Here is a 27,141-nt window from a genome sequence, read left to right on the forward strand (position 1 = left end):
TTTCATGAAATACCCAAACTCTTTAAATTACTGGAATAGGCAACATTTATCCTAAGGCAACTTTTTTCTTCAAAGGCAGCTCTTTGTATTTGTGGGTGGCTGTGAGACTGTTTTACTTGAATTGCCACACTATAAGAACTCATCTAGGAAAAATACATTAATACTAGGGTGGGCAAATAAGACAAGTTTACACAATACACAATTCCTCCACAGCCAGCATTTACTACAACAGAGACAGGATTTCCTTTCAATAGAAAAAAAAAAAAATGATAGTGAGAATAAGGCACTCAGAAGAGAGAAAGAAAGAGAGAGAAAAGATAGATTGAAAACACATTTTGAGCTGGCTGTGTGGAGAGGAGGCCGAAAAGTGAACCTGGAGAGAGGAGTGGAGGTGTGTGGAGAAAGAGCAAGAACAGGGAGGAGACTGAGGGGGGCAGGAGAGGAAGACAGAAGATAGAGGGAGAAGGAGATGGGAGAGAGGGGGAAAGAGAAAGTGAAAAAGGAAAAGAGGAGGAAGCGAGAGAAAGAGAGAGAGAAGAAAAAGAGAGAGTAAGAAAAGGTGAAAAGGAGAGAGAGAGAGGGAGAGTAGGTGGGGAAATGGGGTGCATATGTGTGAAGGTGTGAAATTCTGTGCTTCTGCTTATGGGTAGGCAGGCAGGCACTTTCTTCAGGGTCTTAGCACCGTCTCTTCTTGAATATGAAGAAAGAAGATACAGTCCATGACCCTGTCCCATAAGGATAAGTTTCCAGTCAAAACTGCAAAAGGAGAAAATATTCTTAAAAAAAATTTTTTTCCCTTCATCTTGACCACATTCTTGTCTCCGAAACAAAAGAGCATCTGTGTGCCTATCGCTTTGTTTTGAAGAGTTCCTTTTAGGAGCTGCCACGTCACATGCACTATTTGATCACCATCAAAGCCCAAGTTTTCTAGTGCCAAGAGCCAAGTGTGCTGTGGTTTGATCTTTGAGAAGTATTTCTGGATAATAAAGATCAAGGGCCATAAATATGGAGGTGTATCTTGTTAACACTCTGTCTTCGTGCTGTTGGAATATCATAGTCATTTATAGTAGGGCTTTCCAGTGATGCACACAATGACATCAGTCCATAGTTCAAAAGTAATATTTTTAAGTGTAGTATATTGGAGTTGTACTCCCCATAGTCATAATCTACACTTGTGATATTTATTATAAATATAAATAAGTAATAAAATATCCCATGAAAAGCTTCAGGGTTCAAAGTAGAATCATTCCTTAATATAATCAACCAGGAAAAACACCATGAATAAAGCAAAATGAAAGTCAGCAGTATTAAAAACATGGCCCCCAAACCATATGCATGTTGTGCTTTAGGAATGAGCACACTCCCAGGTGAGATCAAATGAGCACTTCAAAGCATACAAAATGTATGAATAGAGAAGTTCTTCAGAGAAAAAGTGGTCTTCAGGTATCACTTCAACTTTCAGTGCTAGGAAATGTTTATATAGTTAGTATATTAACAATATTGTTCCTGCAACATGTTGCATATATTTTTTAAATATATGTGTGTCTTTTTGTAATCCAGAAATCCCTTTTAAAAAGGGCTTCAAAAATTCAATTAATAAATTTGCAGTTAGGACATATGGATGAAAGAAAACACTGTGAGTCTCTGACTCAACAGTGGTTCAACTGGAGATTATTCAAGTTACGATGGTGCAAAAGGAATACATATTAGGTTGAAACTTCTTCAAATTTTGATCTTTTTCCAGGTCATATGCTATGGTCTTACGAGGCTGTGCAGAAACAGAGAGGTCCCTATTCCCTGCCAGTTACACAAGAGAAAACCACTGACACTCCACAGTGTTCTGTGTTGTTAATCTGCAATGTTTGGTAGATTCACTGAATCTTAACTTAAAATATTGTCAACTTACAGTGGGTTCGTCAGGAGGTCACTCCACCATAAGTGAAGAAGCATCTTTTCCAGGAAGTAGAATTTTATAAATGACAAATCAATTGTATAGCTAGAATGTTCTCTGAAATCTCAACCATAGACTACAGGAAGGTTTCAGAGAAGGTGGAACCAGAGCCAGGTCTGACAAGACTGAGACAAGGGCAGAGGAGGCACTGACATGCAGGGATAGGTCTGAAGAGAAGGGCCTGGAAGAAGCCTTGGAATGTGGGAGGAGGCCATGGAAAGGCCAACCTCCCTGAGGCTGCCAGGGTCAGTATGCCTGCCAGGTCCCTGCAAGAAGACGCCAATGTAGATTCGTGGAGAGGGAGAGATGTGATGAAAAGCAGTGTTGTTAAGACTGACCTGGCACCAATATGCCAGCTGGGATCAGATTGCAGCAACGCAAATGCAGATAGGTTAAACTGTTGCACAAAAGAGCAATAAACCAGACATCAAATGGCAAGGGACTGGGAAGGGGTCACAGCAGTGGGTATGGAAGGAGGAAATATTACACAAGGTGTGCAGGAACCTGGAGACAGGATGCTGAGCTTTATCTTTAAGATCTGCATTGTTTTTCTTTTGGCTGGTGATGACAAAGCCTTTTAGCCTTAGGTCAAATGCTTAGGGATCAGGTAGAGGAATACTGTTTTGAAGGCTGTAATTTAGAACTGGGAGATCTCTCCTATAGCCTTCAAAATAAACCACTCAATTCTGCAAGTTTTTCCTTTCAATGACTGTGTCCTTTTTTAAAAGTTAGCATTTTAATGTAACCTTCTAATAAGAAGCTTGCCTTCATTACCCCCAAAGTATTTTCTTTGGGTATTTTTGAATCAGGATTTCAGAAAATATGTCCACGTTTTCCCCACCCATCTGCTTTAAATTAGAGAAATTGCATGAGCAATGTGGAGGCATATTTTAATTGAAGTATGCTTTCTAGACAGTGGAAAAACTTGATCTTGAGGTCCTTTATCTAGAAACTTCATAACTCTGAATCAATTCTAGTTGTTTAAGAATAAGCAGGAAAAAATGTATTAGAATAAGTTATATTCCATGTATAAAATGTCAAAATATACTCTATTGTCATGTATATGTAAAAAGAACAAATAAAAAAAGAAAAGAAAAAACACACATATATATGAGTATATATACATAAATTATATATATTGCTGAAAATGTAAAAGAAACATTAAAATATCCATGTACTTGAACACATCTACTTTATTCATAAGCAAAGACTTCAAGCTTCTCCTCAAAGTTCAGTTAGTCATATTTTAGACACTTTTCTAATAAGAATGTTTATGTAATTTTAGGCAGATAAAACAAATAGAAATACAACCAAATGGCAAGGGTAGACAACTCCCTATTTATTGATTCACTTACTAAACAACTCTTTCTTGATATTGATTTCTGAGAAAGGAGACAATTACAATGATGAATAAGAATCTATCCCATGTGAGAGTGAATTCCTGGATTTACATAGTCCCTTATTTATCTGTCAAGTCCTTTCACTTATGTGAATAGCTCCAACAACACTGTGAAGAAGTTAGGAGTCATTTTCACATTAAATCAGAAAATAACCAAAGAGCTTAGAAGATCTGTCTTTACCTGCATCTCATGAAGCCTAGGCTTCACCATTTCCTTGCTGACTCTTTTCTCCAATGAGAATGCTGTTAGCTACTTGTTAAGATATTGATGACATTCATAAATATACACTAAATTTCTACTCCATGTCAGGCCCAAAGGCTTTGGGATGGGTAGGATAAAATAATCAGAATCAATGTGCTCAAGGAACCCGCATGGGAAGAGAGTGAAAAAGCTAGTAAAGAGTCAGAGAAAAGTGATAAGTGATCTAACAGAAGGCCCAGTGTGTTCAGGTGCAGATTTCTGGGAATGTCTTTCCCCAGTCCATGCAAATCCAGCCATTCAACCTCAAATCCGACCTCCACTGTACAGCTCTTATATAGAACCTCACGTCACATGTATTTGACTTTCCCCTAATTTCTTGAACAACAAAACTCTACCAAATGTGAACCTTATCATACATGCTGTTTGTATTGCCAATTTTTAAATGTAGTTCTTAACTGCTTTACTAGAATTCTAATTTCCACTTAGGCAATGAAGAAGAGTTATGGGTTACTATATTCCAGATCTCATTTAAGTTAAAAGTCATTCTGAGTAAGGTCTAATAAGTAAGAGCACCTTAGTAAGAACAAGAAAACAAAAGACAGTCTAGTTACAAAGAAAAACCAGCTGTGCAGTTATCAGGAGGCACGTAATTGTGAAGTTTGATCTCTGATATTATGAATGACACAAAGCAGTAAAATTAGGTGCTTTCTGACACAAATGGAAGACAAAATAAATGTGTGAAAATAATGTTTCTAATGATTTGTTCCTTCGCTCTCATAAGTACCTTTCATTTTCTTAGAGATGTGGGTAGTTACTTATTGGTTATTGAAAGCTGCATTTCATATTTTTATGAAAGGGCAATAGAAAGAAAGTGGTAGAATTTTTAGTACATATTCAACTTCAGTGTACAGAAGACTAACTTGAGAAATGGGTTGGAATGTAGATTTCAGGGACCTAAAGATTTTAATTCTTCTCCAGTCTTAAGGGGGAAAAAACCTCTTTCATGGTAGTCTTTTGGCCAAGAATACAATGGGCCTCGCACTTCCCCTCGCGGGTCAGAGATGTATCGTCCAGAGTCACTCTATTCTAGGGCTCTCTTCCAGTTTCTGTTGATATAACTAAAAAATTTAGAATACCAAAGAAAGCAGGTCACAGAGAAAGTAACAACACAAGTCATCTGGGCTGCTGTCTGTCTACTGTGTTTTAAATGAGTGTGTGGTATCTGCAAACTATGAGTGTGGTTTTGCCTGGCTCAGTAGGGTACAAATCCACGTGGTGATCTCGCAATAATAAACCAATCCAGGTATAAAGTTGGTCATTATTTGACTGTGTCCTTAGTTCTCCCATAGTGAGTGTCTGGATGAGATTCAAGATATTAGTCACCTTTGACACATTAACACCAATTCTTTGCAAACCAGTATCTTCCCCACAAAAATCTCCTTGTTTCTGTCCCCAAAGAAAAGAAAATAAACCATCAGCATGCCTCATGGCCCGTGCATTTATTTTACATGGTTAAAAGGCTGGACACTTTTCATTAACCAACTTAAGAGAAAAAGGACCTCAACCATAACTACCTCTTGTTTCATTTAGATCAGAAATTTAAAAGTTGCAGAAGGGAATTGAACACTGGAGCAGACCCCAAACTGGCAAAGCTGTAGTGTGTCTGGAGACTGCTGAAACAGTTTAACTAAAAGTCAGAGACACAGTGCCACATTTCTTAATTTAGCATGGAGGAACTGATTCTGTAGGTTCTCAATGTTGACGATTAGTAGTGGTAGACAAGATAGCATTAAATTTTGCTTTTTAAATTCCAAGTGATTCCTCTTCTATAATTAGCTTTTTAAAAATCTGGTAAATAATTATTCTTTTGCAGATATTGAAAACATGTTATTTTCCCAAAGGTACATAAATGACTTTGACAGTTGAAACATGAAAACATATTTTTAGGCTTTACCATAGCATGTGATTTAATACTCTGGTCTAGTCAGGCATGGAGGGGACCTATGGGGACTTAGTCACCAACATCTGCAACTAATGAGCTCAGTGGTTAGGGTCTTTCCAAACTTCTTCTCCCTTACCTCCTTCTGTTAATTAGTCACCAAGTTTAGTCATTGTAACCCTTTCTTCTTTTGTGACTCCATTCCTTCAACATCAGCAGTGTCCAAATTTACAATAAATTCTTGGACATTTAACAAACATCTAATATTCTCATCATAGCACTATTTCTTGACACATGGATACCCTCTGCCTGAAATGTCTTCCTTCCTTGTTCATTTGCAAACATCATAATATGACTTCCTTCTTTGTCCATCCATAAATTTCATAGTCATTTCTCAATATTGTTAGTAGAAGGAAGGACAAGCATTCACCAAAAGATATTTGGTTAATATTAACTTCCTGAAACATCTTTGACCTGTCACCAAAGTATAGGTGCTAATGTCTGTAGTTAGGAATCTGCAAAACTCACTTAAAATTGTGTTACAAATCATGAACTATAGAGAACCTGAGGCTGTGCTTTTTAAAATTATTTCAAATACATCCTATAGCTTGTTGCAAGTCTTTGCATTGTTGAATGGCCATTTTAATTAAAAAGTTACTAAATTTTTCTTGTGATTAAAACCTATCCAATATGACATGACACAGACTTGGGGTCAAAGGCAATCAGTGACTTGTGCAAAAGATAAAAGTCTCTAAAGCCAGAGGAGAAATATACTTCATCATGGAAGGAGCTCTCTGTTCCTAGTTAGGAAAAATAAACAAACATTCTCATCATACCAAAGATTCCTGTGCACAAATCATCAGTAACCATCATGGACCTATTTCTGCAGCTGATGGTCCTGTCACATGGTAATATGCACAAGCTGTCACTGTTATACAACTGCTGAACCAGAAAGGCACATGCAACTGAAGGCTTTCCAGATTTCTATAGGCCAAGGATGACAATACCATACACACGACTCTCTAATGAACCTTAGTAAATGAACATCTGCTATATCTTCCCAATTCCCAGTAACTCCAAATACCCACCCTTCATAAGCCAAGAAGTTTAAGAAATGTTGGCATTTATATGAAAGAACACAGAGCTTTGTAACCAAGAAGTGTGACTAACTGTGGAAAATGCATTCAAGAAAAGAGAGAATTCACTCTGTGAATTCTAGTAGTCTAAAAAAATGCAGGTATGATGATGAAATCCAAAATAAAGCAGGATCCACAAGTAATAACTATAACAAAATTTTGGCACTGTACATTTCTCTTCTCATTTAAATTCTAGCAACCATGCAAAGGTGTTCTACTTTTTGTTCTTATTTCCAAAAGGAGAAACTGAGACCACGAGAGATTAATTTGACAAAGAACCACAAAGAGTAAGGATTATAAATTAAGTGACTGGTCCAGAGCCTATGTACCCTGAGAAATTTTAACATATAGCTTCCCAGAAGACAGAATTTAAAGAGATAATTGAGGTTCTGTTCTACATGGAGTAAGTGTAGAACAGAACTCATTATCAAAGAAAATGGGGCAAAGATTTCCATAAGTACCAGAAAAAGAACATTCTTTGTGTTCTCAATTGTGCCTAAAATGGCATGGTTTTAAAGAGTAGAAGAAAGGAGATCAATATCAAGTATTAACTGGGATTCTCTGGTACCTCAGTCATTAAGGCCAGGCTAGTAAATGACTTACTGCCTGGACTTCCCTTGTTTGTTTGGAGCTTTGTTTTTACTTTTCTATCAAATTGCTATGAAATATGCCTATAATGACAAAAAGATATTATGATAGAAAAATGATCTCCTAGTCTCTTGGAATATCTTTTATCCAGAATTAATTAGGAAAAAAACAGTATTTTTAGTGATATCTGAAATGGAAAGTGAGGGTATAAAATGGTGCATAATTCCTACCTGTACAATCTGAGGCTGATTTAGTCCTCAGTGTAGACTTTAAAGGAATATGAAGTTAACAAAGACCAAGGACAATGAGAGTGAGTTAAGTGGAGGTTGAAGAAATTACCAATAAATAAACTGCTGGTTTTTATTAGTCTCTAAGCAAATTCTTGTAAAGGTATATAAAAAATTAGTTAAAATTTTCTATGTGAATGACATGTATAGTTCATGGGATCTTACATTTTCCAAATTCCATAAAAGCCTGAAAATGTATTATAAATATGAGGCCTCCTTTTCATGTTGCTAACGAAGTCAAAATCAGTCTATTAAAAAATAGAGCCTTGATCTACAGGTGCTTCACTGAAGTATGTAAATATACAGGTCAAGATGGTATGTTCATAGTGTTCTTTGTAGGCTAAAGCATAGAACTTTTCCATGATAGGGAGAAAAAAAGTAGTACTTAGGAAATAAAGTATTTTAGCTGGGCACTTGTTACATACCTATAATCCCAGCAGATAGGGAGACTGAGGCAGGAGGATTGCAAGCTCAAGGCCAGCCTTGGCAGCTTAGTGAAGCCCTGAGCAACTTAGTGAGACCCTGTCTCAAAATAAAAATAAAAAGTGCTGGGGCTGAGTGCTGTGGCACATGCCTGTAATCCCAGAAGCTTGGGAGGCTGAAGCAGGATTGAGAATTCAAAGCTAGCTTCAGCAAAAAAGCAAGGTGCTAAGCAACTCAGTGAGACCCTCTCTCTAAGTAAAATACAAAAAAAAAAAAAAAAAAATAGGGCTGGGGAGGTGGCCAGTGGTTGAGTGCCCCTGAGTTCAGTCCCTGCTACCCACCCCCTGCCAAAAAAAGAGGGCTAGGGACATAGCTCAGTGGTAAAGTGTCCTGGGTTCAAACCCCAGTATCCAAAAAAGAAAATAGAGTATTTTAATTGTATAGTATAAACTAGAGGAAAGAAGAAGCCTAAAGGCAAATAAAGTATTGTGACTCTGGCATCTAAGGCTAAATATTGTACTCCATTTAGTGAATGTTTTTCACCAATACATGAATTAGTAATTTTAAAAGTGCTTTATGTATCTTGAAGATTTAAGCAACTAAGTAAACCTATTGTAGGAGAAAAGAAGTACATTATTTTGTGAATAAGCACATCTAACACCCAGATGTTGTTTTCTAAGTACCATTCTTAAGAAGGAATTTGGATTCCTGAAGAAATGACTGATTCAAGGATTGGATTAAGAGAAATGTAACAGGAGTCTAGAGCATCTTTGAGTACCAGAAAATAAGAATATTCTAAAATTCATAGTGACATGAATAAGGACCCAGGGGCCAATGTAGAGGGTCTCCCAAAGGTCAAAGGCAGATCAAAATAAATACTCAGGGTAAGGGATTATAAACTTATAGCATGAAACAAAATCTCTGGGTCCATCTGATAAAAATTAACAATTAAATAAATAAATAAGTGGAAAAGATGGAAAGCTCTTCCTTATAGAAGAATTTCAACTAAAAAATATAGAAGGGATGATGAGAATAAAAAATTGTCATTTGTCACGTGTTAGGCAAAAATGACCAGAGACTAAACTTTGTTGTTGAAATTATGATTTTTAAAAAAAAACCTGGTCATTTACATAGTCTCAAAGTATTTCTCCACCTGATTCTATTAATTACAGGAAGGAAATGAGCAACTTTACGGTAGAGAAACCTGACAGACCTCAACTGAAAATCTGAAGTTAACTTCATCAGTAATTAGACAACCTGACACCCTGTGCTTCCTGATATGAAGCTCTGAGAAAGGGACAGCTATTGTTAAAATGCACAACCCAAATTCAATCATGAGAACTATCAGAAAACCCAAAGTGAGCAATATTCTCCAAAATAACTGGTTATTGTTCTTCAACAGTGTCAAGATATTGCAGTCAAAGAAAAACTGTGAAACTGCCTCAGATCAGAGGAGAATAAATGCAATATGTGATTTTTGTTTGTATCCTGATCCAGATTAAGTTCATGGATGAAAAAAATTGATGCAATTTGAATAACAACTATAAATTAGTTAATAGTATCATATCACAATCATATCCTTTTTTGGTAACTTTAAAATGCTAACATTCAGAAAATTTTAAATGAGAATTAAATTTCCAAATTTTTCACTCAATTAATTTCAAAATAAAAAGTTTAAAAAGAAAATTTAAAATTTAAAGTCTCCTATGATATTGAGTGGTGACCTTTCTCAAGAGTAAATCTCAGGAACAACAACTAATATTTCTATCAGAAATGATTTCAGCTCTATTATCTCACTTGACCTTTATTTCCATTTTCAAAATATTTTAAGTGAGTTGCCACTGTTAGAAAATGTCAGAGCAGAAGTGATTCTCAAATACAAGATTTTTTGAATCCATAACTAAAGTAATATTTAACAAATCAGCTGTTTCCCTAGTTTTATATTTCTACAAGAACTTTATGCCAATAGGAAAAGAGGAGTTAACAATGGTGGTGCCATGGTTTGTTCAAGCAATTTGGGGCAATTAAAATGGAATATTCAGGTCATGGTTCTGGAGGTTCACAAAGGGACCAACATAATGACCAAAGCAGTACAATGGGCATTCAACGTGCAACTGAATAAAGAAAGTGAGCCAGGTAAACACCACGACTAACAAGAATGAGAAAGAACATGGGAAGAAAAAGATCATAAGAAAGTTTGGTTTTTAAAAGAAACTAATATGATAACCTTCCAAGTGATAAAGAAATAAAGCAAAGAAACAAAAAAAAAAAAAAAAAAGAAAGAAAGAAAGGAAAAATAGTGGTTAGAGAAAGGGTAGAAGTAAGACATTAAACTTGAAAGAGGAAAGGGCCTATTACTTTAAATTAGAATGAAAGTAAATGAGCTGTAGATGTGGGCCCTAACTCCCAGCTGTCACCTGCTCAGTGCAGATTCAAATTCATTAGAATTCAGAACATGAAGCAGCTGAAACTCTCATAGAGGAACTTGAAGCTAATTTGATGAGGTGGCACAACAGATACCCAGAGGAGTCAGAGGTTCTTATCACAGGCCTTGGCCTCCTGGTCCACAGGGTGCTCTGTCCAGGGAAACAAGTGTCCAACTCAGGACAAAAGCTTAGATGAAAAACACCAATTCTAAGACCCCCAGCAGGTGCCTAATTTTTACCAAACCACTTTAGGACCCCTGCTCAATATTCTCCTCCCCACAGCTTGGTTTCCACACAGCCTTGTGGTTGTGAACAGTCCCAGAGGTCCTGGTGATTTCTCGACAACATTTGTTCTAAAATAGAGCCAGGATGATTTATTAATAAAAACAAGTGAACAAGTCACAGAATAGTAAGTGGCAATTAATAGCAAAAGAAACTGGTTTCCATTACTTATTTTTGTAATCCTAATTTCTGAAATTGATGTTTAAAGTCAAATAAAAATTAGTAGAGGAAATGAGAGAGAACAAAACTTATTTTTGCAGGGCTCATTTTAAGTGGAAGAATTTACCATACTCACCATCAATGAACTAACAAACAATTATAGTCTAAAACCAGTCATTAATTATGAAAAATTATCAACTAAAGTTAGTCTAAGAAAGCTTTATTTTTATGTGATAAATTGCAAGACATTTAATATCATACCTAATTTGGTAAAAACTTTAGAGATGAAGAAGTAAGATAATAAGATAATTGATCAACCTAGAATACTAAATTTTGCTTTAACCCTTATAAAGATGTTTCACAGGTGAAAAGCAAGAGTCACTCTCACTTGCATAACTGAAAAGTATTAAACTAAACAAATCTATTAATAAAAGGTGAAGTGGAGTTTGCAAAAAGAAGAACTTGCATGGGCCTGAATAAATATTTAAAAATCTGAGATTCTTAAAATTACATTTGGTAGTCTTTATGGGAAAAATTCACTAATAACTGACACAATTATGGAGGAGGCTTTTATAATGTCTTGCCTTGCAAACTGTTTCAGGAAAAACAAAACAGAAACAAGTGCAGTGGCACATGCTTGTGATCCCACACCTTGCCCAGCAGTTTTGGAGGCTGAGGCAGGAGGATCTCAAGTTCAAAGTCAGCCTCTGCAACTTAACAAGGCCCTAAGCAATTTAGTAAGACCCTGTCTCAAAATAAAAAATAAAAAGGGCTGGGGATATGGCTCAGTGGTTAAGTGGTTCAATCCTCAGTACCATAAGAAAAAAAGAAAGAAAACTTTTTCAAATAAGCTGTCAAACAGTTAATAGTGATTTACCACAAACTAAAAGTGCTACATTCATAGACCAGCAAGAATTTACAGCATCATTCTAAAGAAACTAGGGCTGCCAGATCAATAACTTCTCTAAAGCCCCAAACAAATGTTCTGTGGTTGGATTGCTTACAGCTCTTAATGGTCAAAATACAGTGGTGTTTTCCTGCCTCTAATTGAAATTAATTATAGCACAAAATTCAGTGTCTCAGAAAGGGGGCAAGTAGGCTACATCCCAAAGAGACGTCTGTGGAAATTTAACCAGAGGATACCAGAAAATTGCAAGATAAAGAAACCAGTGACTGAAGAAAAAGCATTTAATATCTTTATTCCAAACCAACACTCAGATTTAAGGAAAATATTTAACATGATCCTTGGGATTAGTCTACTGAAAACCTTCATTGCCTACCCACAAGTCTATAAAGACAGTCTGGTCACAATTTATGGGTCAATATTGGAATCAGGAACCAATCTCCAATTTCTTAAGCAGTCACTAGATCCATACACTGACAATCTTGACAAACTACATCACCAACTGTAATTCAAGCACATCCTAGACTAATATAAACTATCACCAGACATTTCATCACATCCATTCACATCCATACTAACATGATGACATATGTATTTATTTGTTCTCTCTCTGTCCAGTTCCCCTCCACTCCTGTCCCCTCAGGCCCATGGTATTATGACCTTTACATATCACATACTCTTTCTGAATCATGTTAGCATTTCACACTAATAATGCAGTTCGTAAATGATATCATACACTAATTGCTTGGCATTTCCACAAAATAGTTCAATAGAATTTTATTGTACTTAATGACTATTTCTAAGAGATTGAAAAAATCTTTTTATCACATTGAATTAAACAGGCCAGGTGCAGTGGTGCATGCCTGTAATCCCAGTGGCTCAGGAGGCTGAGACAGGAGTTCAAAGCCAGTCTCAGCAATGGCAAGGTACTAAGCAACTCAGTGAGGCCCTGTCTCTAAATAAAATACAAAATAGGTTGGGGAGGTAGTCACTGGTTGAGTGCCCCTGAATTCAATTCACAGTATCAAAAAACAAACAAACAAAAAACCCCCAGAAAACAGCAGTAAGAAATATGCCACTAGTATTAATGCTATATGCGTGGTCAGAGTGTTATATACTGAACACATAAATACTAACCCTCAGGAGTCACTAGATTCCTAATCTCACTTGGAAGTACATCTCAGAAGCAAAGCCCCAGATATGATACCTTTGAGCCATGAGCAAATGCCTGAGAAAGTCTAAGCATTAAGTATTCTCTCTTTTGAGAGACACGAGTAACCCCATGTTTCTTCAACAGCATCCTATACTTTTGAAAACTGCCTGCAAAGGTATGTGGAGCAGCATGCTCTTGCAGAGGCAGCTCAGAAGCACAAACGCTCACCCTGCTCCCAATAAACAGTGTTTCTCACACAGCTGACCCATGTGCTGCACACTCAACTTGCTGTATCTGTCCTGTTTGAAAAAAAAGTCCTTCCAAATCTGCAAGCTGAAGTCCCAGCTCACATCAGGGAGCTAAGGATACTTAGCTGGAATGTTCCTCAAATTGAACAACCAAGGATAAGACCGCAAACAGAGAGACAATAAAACCACTGCACAGAAAGAAACCTGGCTATCCCTCATATTGACACAGCAGTCACCATGAGCTCAGAGTCCTTCCTCCTCCAGGCTCACTCGCCCCTCAACCATTATTTAACTGGTCAAGTCTAAAGAACGTTTTTGTTTTTTGTTTTTTGTTTTTGTTTTTTTGTTTTTTTGCTTTCTGCATGAAATCTCCTAAGAGTTAAATACCCTCAGGTTTACATATTTCTTTGTTTTCCACACAATGAAAAACATAAAATAAGAGAACAACATATGATTATTGAGTGGTTTGAAGACTGACTGAATTGAATGAAAATCTACAGCCCATTGAGAATATTTATATTTATATTAAAGGTATTCAATATAATAATAATATTTTTTTAAATGTCCAAGGAATTACTTAACAATATAACCCAAACAGAAAATATTATGCTACATCTTGATATCATAATAGTATGTTTTTCAGCTGAGTTTAGTAAAAATGCTTTTAAAGATATTACTTGAGCCTATGACTTAGGCATGCAATAAATTTTGTATACTCTGCTTTCTATAAAAAAAGATAAAGAAATTAGCTATAGGTTTACTTGCTCTTTTTAAATATTATACATCTTATCTTGTAAATATGTACAATTATGTGTCCAATAAAAATAATTATTAAAAAGTATACATCTTTAGAAATACAAAATAAAGCTATTAGTTTATTAACTATATTGTGTATAATCAGATATATCTTTCCTGAAAGTTAATTGCTTTAAAACTGCTCCATTCTTAGGAATAAATTCTACATCTATGAATTTTATGAATTGAGAGTAAGAAATTATGCACAGTGTGCACTTATTTAAACTAATATATTTTCATGAAAAAAATACAAAAATAATCCTTCTTATAGTAAAAGAATTCCATCCTATGAATACAGTTAATTTAAATACATACTCAAGAGTCACAATTTTATGGTCAAATTACATTTGAAAATTAATAGCAAAAATATTAATCTACTACATGTATAGATTTACTAATCCTAATATAATAATAAAATTTAACATTGGTATATGTAATGTGTATTACTTAGTGGAATAATGCCCAATTATTTTATTTCCTCTCAAACAATAATAGATTTAACCAAAAAACAAAAACAAAAATTTAAATTTAGTAAGATTGTACTGGACAATGGTATAAAAATTAAAGAAATAACTATATTTTTCAAACAAATAAACAAAACTTTAAAGTTTGTCACCATTAAGCTAACTGCCCTGGAAAACAGGCAGTTTTCCTGCTCCCTTGTTTAGAAAACTAGGGAACTCATTTAGTTAAAAGAGAAAAGAAAGGAAAGAAGAAAGTGAGAAAAATAAAAGAAAAAAAAAGGTGATATCTAGACATAGGATTTAGGTAAAAACCAGATTTCATTTGTTCAGTTGGGCTTCTGGGATAGAGTATGGGAACTCTCAGGAGCACAGAAAATCATATGAGTGACTCTTTGCTCTACTTGCCAAAGGTGGTACATAACCAGTTAACTGCCCTAGTTGCAGTTGCAGGGCAGAATGAGCCATTTGTTATAGGTACTGGATGTCTTAAGAGAATACTGAACTTTAACTGTCTCAGGGACCACAGGTGAGAAAGGCTTTAAGGAAATGGCCAGTTACCAAAAACCAAGAACCTGGTCTGCTTGATTCTGACTATGTGTCCTGGAGTAGATCACCTAAATCACTTTGGACTCACCTTCCATGTTGGAAGACTTGAAGTGAGATGGTAACAGCCATCTACTAAGTAAGCTTTTGTCCTGAAATCCATAAGTTAACTCCAAGGGAAATGTGTCACGCAACTTTTAATTTGGTGTGCAGTTCTTGTGTAGGTCTAACATAGACAATGACATGAAAGATTATCCAAAAGATTTTTAAAATTTTTAATCCTATAATTTTGACCTTCCATTTAATCTCAATGTTTAATAAGTGATTAGAAAAAGAGAGGTCACATATTTGAATTCTGCCTCCTTCCCTCCCCCTTGCAAAGGTATTAAGACCAAAATTCATCAAAAAAGAGAAAACAGGGCTTCCTTTTCACTCATGGAAAACATCAACTTGGCTTCAGTTTGCTAGGCAACAGTTTTATCCATACAGCACCTTTTGTACCCATGGTGAATGAGAGCAGAATGGTAGCAGTAATTCAAACATATATACCCCAGAAAAACAAGAACCTCACAAATTCAAGAAGGAGAAAGGAGAAAAGAATGTAAGAAAAAATCATGTAAGTGATTCCAAAGCAATTTCACCTCAAATCTGAAAACATCATAAAGGTTGTTGAAAAGGCCCTGGCTGACTAGCTTCACTCCTGCTGAAGGGGCACTGTCTTTGGCCTGACCCAGACTGTACCAGGGCAACGCAAGTGCAGGGGGCCAAAGGAAGGGCAGGAAGTACTCATGTCATTCAGCATTATGCACAGTGAAGTTAAGCATGTGGCATTTCTTACTGCAGAGAAGAGAATCTATGCATTTAGTGCTTTAATCATAGCATCTAATTGAACACAAGAAATGTCAGTTATATTGGATAGGAATCTCTGTAAACTATTTCATTAGAAATGTGGCTGTCATCAGAAAACCAGTAATTTCTCAAAGGAACTATTCCTAGTATGTCTTCAAGTTATATTTGCTCACTGTATTAACAGAGCCAAGGTTTTCACTGCTTTTTTTTTACTGCATAGTCAATATATAGTTCAGAAAGCTAGAGGCTCTTCTCTCCCATGAATCATAAACAGCAGTTGTCATCTAAGAATAGATATTGTTTGCATTTGTTACTGAAACAGAAGAAAGCATTCCAATTTTCCAGATGATTTTATAAAATAGTCTTTCAGTTTCTCAATGGGGATGCTCTTGGCATTTGGGGAGGAAAAATTCTTGGTAGTGAGGGATCATCACACACATTGCATGGCAGAGGGTATTCTGACTTCTGAACATGAAATGCCAGTAGCTTTGCACACTCAGTGTGATGACCCTAAATGCCCTAGACACTTCCAGGTCCTTTCTTGTGAGTTGAATCACCGATCTCTCCAAACCCACAAGCTGATGAAAACTAGCCCATTGGAACATAACATTTATGAAGGGAAGGTCCTGCTACATTTTACACTGTTATCTACACACCTCCTAGATCCTCATGCAATAAAATCCAAACATCCATTTTTCAGACCCCTGACAAAGGCATTCACATAGTCATGTTCATATCAAAATTGCTTGAAAGGAACACAATGCCATTTGGCAACACAGACTGTCAATTTTGGAACAGTGTTAAACCATAACTACACCTAGAAGTGAGGCATCCCCAAAAAAGCTCATGTGGAAGGCAATGAAAGAAAGTTGAGATGTGAAATAATTGAATTATGAGACTCTTAACCTATTTTGTGAATTAATCCCCTGATAGGTATCAACTGAGTGGTATCTGTAGGCAGGTGGGGTGTGGCTAGAGGAGGTGGGATCCTGGGGGGAGTAAGAGTGGAGGACGCTCCCCCTGACCCCCCACTTCCTGGTGCAATATCTTGAGTCACTTTCCTCTGCCACATACTTCTGTTCTGATATTCTTTCTCACCTCCAGCCCTGAGGAATGGAGATGGCACAATACGAACTGAGAACTCCAGAATTGTGAGCCCCCAAATATACTTTTCCTCCTCTAATTGTTCTTGTCAGGTCTTTTAGTCACAGCAAGAAAAAACAAAAGCTGACTGAAACAGTGTCTACTCCAGCTCCTACTCCACAGAAAAATTAAGTGATTTGCTGAGTTCATAGATGCCAAGTGATATCACAAGTAACATTAGAATCCACATCCTCCTAGCTCTTTCCCTACGCCCTGCTCACTCCTCTCCAACTACAAAATGTAAAGAAAAAGTTTCTAAGATATTTCTCAAGCAAAATTTTAAATATAAAATTTTATCTCTGGTGAACCAGAAGGTAGAAGACATTCTTAGCCCCAAAAGGCATTTCTACTGACACCTTTGACTTTAAAAATATTTTCATGCACCACTAAGAACTAAGTTCTAGAAAAGTTAATACATACCTATTAAGAAGCTAATTTTTAAAAAATTCAGGTTTTTTTAAATGGAAAAAAAGGTTTCAAGTCTTTTCTAGTGAACCTGGATGCTTTGTTTTCAAACAGGATACTTAAAGGAAATATATCTACCAACCACAAACCAAATACTACAGTAAAAGATCCCACACAAAATGAACAAAGGCTAGTCAATGCAAGATTATGCATTTAAAATAATAAAATACAATTGTTATGTATCTTAAACACATTTATTATATCCTCTGGAGAGGGGTCTCTAGTATATTACTTCCATTTTTACCAAAAATTTTTTTAATCATCAGTTTTATTATTGAATGAAATGGATGACCAGTCTCCTATCTACATGTGCATTTCAAAATAAATATTTTGATTAATAAAATATTGAGTATAGTTTTATATAATTTCTTAATTCCTAATTTTACAGATGTTTAGGCATCTGGACTATTGTCATTAAAATGTTGCTAATTTAATGCAACTTAGAAACTCAGGGCGCAGGGTTACACATAAAGAATGTTTTTATTTGGAAGTTCTAGAATAAAGCGCAGAATCTAACTAGTCAATGTCCTTCTACAAATAAACTAATTGACTTTTGTGGGACTTAACCACCTATACTGTGAATAGGCAACATAGAAAAATAAGGGGAAGCAGCTACACAGAATGAAAGTCACACTAACACTGCCCAACCTTCTGCAGGAAATTCAAATCTTTAGTCAATACAATGTCAGCATGTACTTTAAACCCCTCTGAAGTACTAGGTGTATCCTTACACTGCTTCATAATTTCCAAGTGCCACTTTTGAATAATAAATGGTCCTTAGACTCTAGTGCACATCAGAATCATCTGAAGGCTTTGTTAAAGTGAAAATGCTGGTCCCAGGTAGGGCTCAGCAATTTGCATTTTTGGGTGAAACCAGTGTTGCTAATCATGGTGCCACACTTGAGATCTGCTATCTTAAAGAATTATTTAATGCATTTTTTACTAGTATCAATAATCATAAATACATTTTTCATTTTTACAGTGTTCAAGATACACACACAATGGAAATTTAAAAATAACGAAACTCTTCTTCTACATATAATGAATCCTGATTTGTTTTCTATTCTATTCCATCTTATTCTATTCCCTTACGTTAAAAAGTGAAATATTGGTCACAAACAACTGATTTGATTTTATAATCATTGACAGATCAAGACCTACAGTTTGAAAAATACTGCTTAGGATTCTCTCTGTTCATCATTCAACTTAACGATACTAATCGTTGACTTGTATTTCTGTTTTTCAGGTACCAGACACCCATCCAGTTTTTTTCCATGCACTGCTCACTTCATAAATTAAAGATGCGTAACAATAGCATAGAGTAGGTATTTACAGAGAGGAAAATTATGGTTCACATTTATTAGAGTGTCTTACCCAAGGTCTCAAAACTGAAGCACATCAGAGCCAGGTTGGAACTTGGATCTAATTAAGAAGTGTAATAGAAATTTTGCTCCCTTGAATCTTAAGGCCTATCTGGGATCTGTGAGGATTAAATGGGACAACCCATGACAAGTGCTAGACATAACTAGCACAAAGTAGGGTTTCAATAATTGTTATCTACTGTCTATTATTAGAGATTGAATTCTTAAGCACCAATTCATATGTTGCCTCCTTCCCCTTTATCTTCCCTTTCCAGTTGCTATTGCTAAAGAAATTCTTTCCGGTGCTACTTTATTTTTCCCAAGCTGGGTCTCTATTTCATTTTGAGACCAGGGTCCTAACTATATGTCAAACTCATGAAACACACAGACTATGATTCTGAAATTCATAATTGTAAAACACTGAGAGGGAGGAGAGCTAGTACAAATGATAGGAACTTGGAATTCACATAGATTAAGCTTCGATTCCCAAGCCTATATCGTTTACTCAACTGTATTATCTCTTTACCTCTGTAAGCCTAATACATCACCGTAGAGTAAATATAATAATACTTAAATTAGATATAATAAAGATTACTTTTAGAATTATTAATTCTAATTTCTTCTATAATTAGAAATAATATATGCAAAGACATTTCACGGAGTTCTTGATACATATTGGGTACTTAATTCAATAGAATGACCATCATTATGAGAGTCTATGAGACTTGAAGAAAGACAAAGAATTCAAGGCAAAATAAAAGCTGTTTCCCCATCTATGGAGAACTTTAAAAATTATTTTTGTTTTCTGAAGTCTCAATTTGACAAGCAGAAGATGGCCCCAATTGCAATTCTATAAGCCTTAAATTATTGACATACTTTATTTTTAAGAAAAAGAAAAATTTTCTCTTCCATTTCTCAGAGATATTCCCAACAGAATTCTACTATACATTGGTGATACACATGTTGAAAAGAAACTCCCATGTTTGGCCTTAAGTATCTACTTTCAAAATTAATAAAACATGGTTTTTCTTCTATAGTTTTAAAGTTATGCAATATTTGGTGATAAGGTCAAACAGGGAGAATAAAAATGGTACCGAGAATGTTTCAAGGTGTCATATAAATGACCTGGAAAAAATTACTGGCTCTAGAAAACTAAAGTAAAACTACACAATAGAATTTTTTTTTAAAAATGTTTTTTAGATGTTGTTACACCTTTATTTTATTCATTTATTTATATGTGGTGCTGAGAATCAAACCCAGTGCCTCACGCATGCTACACAAGCGCTCTACCACTGAGTCACAACCCCAGACCACAATAGAAATTTATAAATATTTAACCTAATATTGACACACGGTCAAAAAGTACTTAGGACATTTAATCTATTTCCATAGTGGAAAGTTAGCTTAATTAAATGGTCTATGTATCATATGTGCATTAAAGTAAGTATAAAAGTATGCAAACCATATCTTAAGAAAATCTTGACCAGAGTGAGGTTGAGTATCAGGTCTAATTCTCAGCTCTCTTCTTTTAATGAAATAGATACTAGTTAATCAGAAGAGACTGTTTAAAATTTCTGACCATAAAAACCAAGATGAAATTATAATGTAAATCCTCATATAAAGAATATTAAAATATATAATAAGTGCAAAGATATGTTCCATGCAGCCCTTTTTTTTTATATTAAGAAAAAGAGACTGTCATATTAAAGCATAGTGCAATGAAGACATTTTAATGCAAAGGTATTATAATGTCAGCAAAGGAGGTACATTTTTGGTTACAGGATTTGATGAAGTAATTTGTACTTAAGATCCCTGACCAGAACCTGACACACAAGTATGAGGCCTTCTTGATTGAAATATTATCCTTGTGCCAAACTGCAAGTGTGCAAGTAACGAAGGTAACAATGCTCTGACGATGCAATAAGCCCATTTGTATTTTGGATCAAATGGAGTGTGATCCCCTTTCTACCTATTAGGCAGTAGAAATAATTGTACACAAAGAATTTTTTTTTCAGGAAAGAACTTTGTTTCCTTCAGTGCTCAAATGAAATGAAAAAAATTAATATAACAAAGAATCAGTAACAAGAAAGAGGGTGTTTCTCTAAATTTCTTCCTCTACATACATCTCCACATTGTCCCTTAATTAGACCTGCTGTCTTTCAAACACTAGTATTCAAGATAATTATTAAATAGCAACAACTAGCATTTCAATGTTTGATTAATTAAGACTATTGCCCATCCCATAAGTAGTATAACTAATTTTATCCTTATCAACAGTATTCATAGCAAAATCCAGGACCTCCCACTAGGATTTGATCACAGATTTTTTTGTGTAATATTAAAAATTGTGGGAAATGTTTATCTATTGTAACTGTTTCTGTTATCTTTCAACTCAAGTGCATTTTGTGATTTCCAAGAGGAAAAGATGATTCCACAGTAGTTTTTATTTTGTTTTGCGTGACTATTAAAACACATAATATTTCATCTATTGTAGAAATTAAATAGGGATGTGTGGGCTGGTCTAGAAAGTGAATTGTATTTTCTAGCATTGTTACATTTGGAAAATGAATTTGGAGTCCAAATAAACATTTTTCAAATGGTCTGCTGGGATATAATATCTGCATGAATTGGAATCCACCAGTGCTTCATTCATTCATGACTTTGCTTAAAAATGTGTTAAGGAAACATTACCTACTGGGTTTCAAATACTGGTCTGGGCACTTGAATACAGGTGACTTCCTCTCCATCAATATACCCTCTGAGGAGGTCAAACTTAGTTGGGAAGTGGGAAGGGATGCTTAACAATTATTAAAATACAGTCATGTTTCACATAACAATTCAGTCTATGGCAGATGGCATAAAGGATAGTTATGATTTTAACACAGTCTGTGTGTGTTGTAAGTTTCACCATCTAGACTCATGTACACTCTACGATGTTTACACAACAGTGAAATCACAAAATGAAATGTTTCTCAGAATAGGTACCCGTCCTTTAGTGATGCATGACTGTCATTATTCAAAGTATGATCAAAACATATGGAAGCAGACAAGACAAAATCATGAATTCTTCCTGCATTGGATTGGGTAAAATTTCCCAAGGAAAGTTCCATTCCAAGTGTGCCACCAAGGATCAAAAGGGACTTTCCAATCAAGATGGCATTTCAGAAGAATTAATCCATGAAAAAGACAAATGTGAACAGTGAGGAGTCCCCATATAGGAAGAGAAAACTAAAAAGGAAGGACTTGGAAGAGCTTTATAGAACATTCTAAAGGGTTTAGAGTTGATATTTTAAGTCATTAGGATCCAACAAAGGTTTTTGAATAAAGGATTACACAATCAGATCTGAACTTTACAGAGTCATTACATCAGTGCCGCAGTAAAGTATAGATGCTGCTTAAAAAACACACACATAGACAATAGCCTCTGAATATTCTTTGACTCTTCATCACAGTAATCCTTCCATTTCCAAATGTGCTTGTACTTAGCTGCTGCAACCAGCAAAGCCTTGTAAACTTTCAGTTTATAGAGCAAAGACAGATGGGTTACCATTGTAAGACTCAGTGCGAGGCCCTGGCTCCTCACATGAAGAGCATTAACTTCCTGGCTGAGCTGACCATTTACAATTTTATTTTTAAATATCTTTCTCCATCTGGGAGAAATCTTAATCCTTTAGACATGGCTTTAAGAGTAAACAGGCATCTCTTCATTGACAATCTCTTCAGTATTTTTCTTCCATGCAATGTGATCTGTGTAGAATGGATGCCTGGGGTTCTGGTTATTATCATCAACCTCCTCCAAACCCACGTGTGACCAACTGAGCAACTGTCCTTTTCTACCGGGCTTCAGGCTCAGGCTCCACTCATCTCCCCCATCTTACTTTTCCAAAGCATTCACCTTTACCAGATATCAAAACATGGCAGAAAGAAGGAATCGGCATAAGCTAAACTCCTGGGAAATTCATTGTTCACTGCTGTCCTGAAAATAACAAATGAAAATAATCACAGGTAAACAAGATGTTGCAGCGCTGCTCACACCAAGAACAGGAAGCAAAGGCATGTCCTGAACTTCACAGCAAGGCTGCTGCTTTCAGCACTAGAAAGACCAGCCTGACATGAACAGCCAGAAAGAAAACACTCTTCAGTGGGCCAGTAGGTCACAGTGTGACTCTTAAGGGCACTGTTGGTAAACACTACTTGGCTAGGGCAGCAAAGTAATCAGACTCAAACTACTCAACTACTCATTACCACCTGCTGCACATTCCACACCCTGCCAGCCCCAACCCCCACCCTTCACCCTGCAGAGTCCATGATCATACAAGAAGTAAAACCATGATCCATGAAAGCTCCCAGAGCGCTGCCATTACTATCACAAGCAAGAGATGAAGGGATTTCCCAGAGGATTTCAGTCAAAATCCTTTACACCAAAATCTATGTTCAAATTTTCAGTCAAAAATTTTTACACCAAAATCTATGTTCTAGTTTAGAAAGATGCATTGCTACTTATTCTACAGTGGATTTTTACTTTTTCTTAGAAACTTAATTTTGTCCCACTTACTGTTAGGTTTGCATTTTCAAAATAGTTCAGACTCACAGTATGCAGAACCCAAGAGTATTACAAAGAAAGCGTACTCATCTCAAATCCAAACCCCTAAGATGAAGTAATAAAACCAGGTATAGTAATATGATTGAAGGTCAAGGACAGTCAGTTTCACATGCAGAAAAAAAAAAAAAAAATGATTTACTAGAAAACATTCTCCTCCTAGTACCATACTGGTTATATACCCCAGATCTAAAAACTCACAGTTTATCCCTTATTCCCACTGAAAGTTCTTCCAGCAAGAACATCCCTCCTCTGTGTGGGAGGAGGATGTTATTTATTTTAGAGTTTTGTCAATATCTCAGTCCTCTAAGAAGTCTAAGGTGAATCTCTGACAACTCAGTATTGGCTCTAGAGAGAACAGACTTTCAGACTTGCTACCTGAAGGTCAGGCAGTCAGGGGAGATGAAAAGAGGTGTTTTATTATTAGGCTTTCTTAGGAGTTGAAATATTCCTAGAGAAGAGGAAGTATTAAGAAATTTAAGAGGGAGAACAAGATCTTAACAAGTTTTATAATGCAGCTTTATACTTGTTTTCTGGCTTTTTCTACTACATTAATTCTGTGTGTTCTATGTTTTATGATGCCCAGTTCAATATCAATGTGCCCTTAAGGGCTAGTTTTGAGTTCTAATTAGAATCAGGGAACAGAATGTATTGAATCTGCCTGTCCATCTTTTCAGTAATTGAGTAACTCTCTTAAACTCTACTGCAAACATCTCTGAATTTCAATTAATTTGTTTTACTAGTAGACACAGCAACACATATTGTTTTACTTAGAGAGCCAAACCCTTTACAATTTCTATATTTCAAATGTCTTGCTTTATTTATTTCCTTTTTTTAGAATGAGATGAAATGATGTCTTGAAGATTTAAAAAAGAATAACAAAATAAAATACAATGGAAACAAATTGCTTGGAGATGATATTTAATTCAAATGAACTGAAATAGATACAGACCACCAGGGAACCTGGGATTCTTAGTACTAGTTGATACTGAAAACCTAGTATCTCTAAGGAATTCAGAGTAACATAATCCCCCTTCTATTTGGGAACTTATAAAAGAAATTCAATCTAAAATATTTTTTTAAAAACTGAGAACATATTACATGTTTATCCTTGAGAGTGGATGGATACGTCCTTGGAATATTTCTTAAAAAAAAAAATTCTAACAAAAAGTCGTTTGAGTGGCTTAAAATACACCAAAAATTCTCTAAGGTTCTATGCTGAAAAAAAGATATTTATTGAAACCTACTTCTGTACAGCTGTTATCTAAGAAACTTATAAAACGCTAGCAGAAATAGACAAGGGGGAAGGGGAGGATGGGTAGTAAGAGAGGGAACGGAACTGCACAGAGTTTATATTAACTCCATCTATTTTGTAAGCCAGAAACACATATTGCCAGCTTGCCGCTTCCCCCGCCTGCCTCACACACACGCACTCACACACTCACTGCACCAGCACTGAATCCCCGGGATCCCGCCCCGCTCCCAGCCGCCCCTTCCCCTGCCGCCTGCAGCTGCGTCCCACCCTCCCGCAGGGCTTGGCGCACTCCCCCGCGAACTCGTCACCTACCCTCTTGGGAGCGCAAGACAAACTCGGGACGATGGCTGCTCCGATGGACAAGCCTCCCAGGACTAGCCGAAAGAAAAGGAAAAGAAAGAAGTGGGTGGCGAGGTTCCCTTACTTCCCACAACAAGGGGAAGTGTGGAGCCCCATTCACTCGGTAGCTCCGCAGCCTTGGTTTCGTAGGAAATGCGCGGCGGCTGAAAGAGCTGCAGCTGCGGTGGAAAGTTGGAGGGGTTTCCCCCAGCCGGCGGTGACTCGCTCCTCTCCGGTCCCCGCCGCAGCCTTGACAGCTCCCCTCGCCTCCCAGACCCTCCTGAGCCTGGTTGGTTTTCACCCGGAGCTGGGCTGAGTTGCCACATGCACTTGAGAAATCCTAGCAGTTGCGCAAAGAGTCGTCCCAGAAGTTAGAAAGAGTGATTGTGTGCGAATGTGTAAATATACAGTACAAGAGGCTGGAACAACTGAGTGGGGCCAGCCCTCAGACGCAGCCCGGGGTTTCAGATTTCATTTGGCAACTGGCAGCTTCAGAAGACTCGAGCCGCCGCCTTACTACTGGGGAGGCTGGCAGGAGCCCCTCCCTCCCACCGCCTGGGTTATCTCGGAGCCTGAGCGACACTGCCGGGCGCCCAGCTCTCACCACGACCAGACAGCACCCGCCCTGCCTTGGTCCCTCTGCAGCTGGCATTGCTCATTTTATTTCATGTGTAACATGGATACGTGTTGGTCACAGATAGGAGGCTGTGGATGCCGGTCTCCTGTCCTCAGGCGCTTTGTGTTTCTTTGCCAAACCCCACACACCGGTTTAATTTGCTTCCATCAACACTGTCTCTGTAAAACCGATTTCTCCAATTTAAACCCTTATTCTTAAAATTGTGTATTTAAATGAATGTCCTCTAGTTAGGTCCTTAGAGAAATTTTAAATATGATTTTCTTATCGTGGCTTTAGAGTTCTCAGAATTACACCGCATACAAGAGGACACAGTAATACACCCTTCCCAATGTTCCCCCTCTTCCCACCATCACCAGAGAGTCTATTTCAAACTGAGATCTTATAGTTCTGATTATTTGGCATACCAATCAAATTATTTCAAAAGTTTTCAAAGGTTTTATAAAGGTCTGTTTGGGGGCTATTTAAAAATCATAATACTTAAGACCCAAGAGTCTCCTCTTTAAGGATGTCCAGGCATTGGGAAGAAGAGCACACACTCAGATTTAGAAACACCACAAATAAAAATCTCAGTGGACACTGATACATTTTCCTCTTTATCTTCTGTCTCTGATTTCTTGGAAAAACCAATCTGCCATATCCCAGGCTGAGATCCTGCTAGAAAAATTGATTTTCTGGCAGGAGATTTCTCAGCCCTTAAATGAATCAAATTAAGTTCTATGGGGGAAAACAACCTATTTTGGCATTTACTTTTTAAAAATGTGTGGAAATTCTAGCCAGAAGCAATATACCCTATTTTATAATTTGTGGAAATAAATGACCTTCATCAACTCATATGGCTTTACATGTTCCAACGGCTCCCTGGCAGGTGAAAGCCGGTGGGCAGTTTTAGATGAAAACTGGAAAACAATGAAATTAACCAAAATGAAGTCTGCACACACTTGATGGGCTGAAAAGCCTCAGGAAGGCAAGATATGATTCAAAATTGTAACATTTTAAAAAGATGAGAATCCTATCATGTATTTCAGGATCTAAGGAATGTTGTCACTGCTATTTAGATTGGAGGTGATACAAAAATTGAATTCAGAGTAACCACTGGGTAGTGCCTAATCTGAAAGGTTGAGGCACACCCTTGTTGCCAAGGTCTTCAATCTTCTGGCACCATCTCCACCCTTTCCACTAGATATTACTTCATTGGTGTGTGTGATAAGGTTATTCTCTTAAGCTAGGAAGTACAAGAGAAGTAAGCTCACTTGATAATTAGGCAGGTGGAGGAGGAGTTAAATCCATGGACACAAGCCCCCTCTTCTCCTACTTCTCTGCAAAAAGGGCCATTTCTTGCCCTTCCCAGAAGTCTGTGTGGGATTTAGCAGAGAGTCTGTGACAAGAAAGAATAACCTGAACTAGAACATGATTGGTTGTTCACTGAACTCTATGTTACTCAGATCTTTTTTGTGGGTTGAGACTGGGAGACAGTCCTCCTATGCATCATAACAGCTTAAAAGGAGAAAATTAACTGCTGAACCAGAGACTCTAACTTTTATTCCCACCTGAGAAGCATCCTATGACTGATATAGGCTCCAGGGAAGTGCTGTT

General features: G+C 36.7%; 1 protein-coding gene across 1 annotated transcript in view; it reads right to left on the reverse strand.

Annotated features, from left to right (window-relative positions):
- The window catches only part of ARHGAP24 (Rho GTPase activating protein 24), a 449,241-nt gene extending 424,003 nt beyond the window's left edge, over positions 1-25,238 (reverse strand). Inside the window, exon 1 of the mRNA XM_079153263.1 lies at positions 24,885-25,238. The gene's annotated coding sequence lies outside the window, so the exon portion shown is untranslated. The remainder of the gene's footprint in view (positions 1-24,884) is intronic.
- Positions 25,239-27,141: the final 1,903 nt, after the last annotated feature.

This window comes from Sciurus vulgaris (genome assembly GCF_902686455.1).
Source record: "Sciurus vulgaris genome assembly, chromosome: 9".
In the NCBI taxonomy this organism is placed as follows: Eukaryota; Metazoa; Chordata; class Mammalia; order Rodentia; family Sciuridae; genus Sciurus; species Sciurus vulgaris.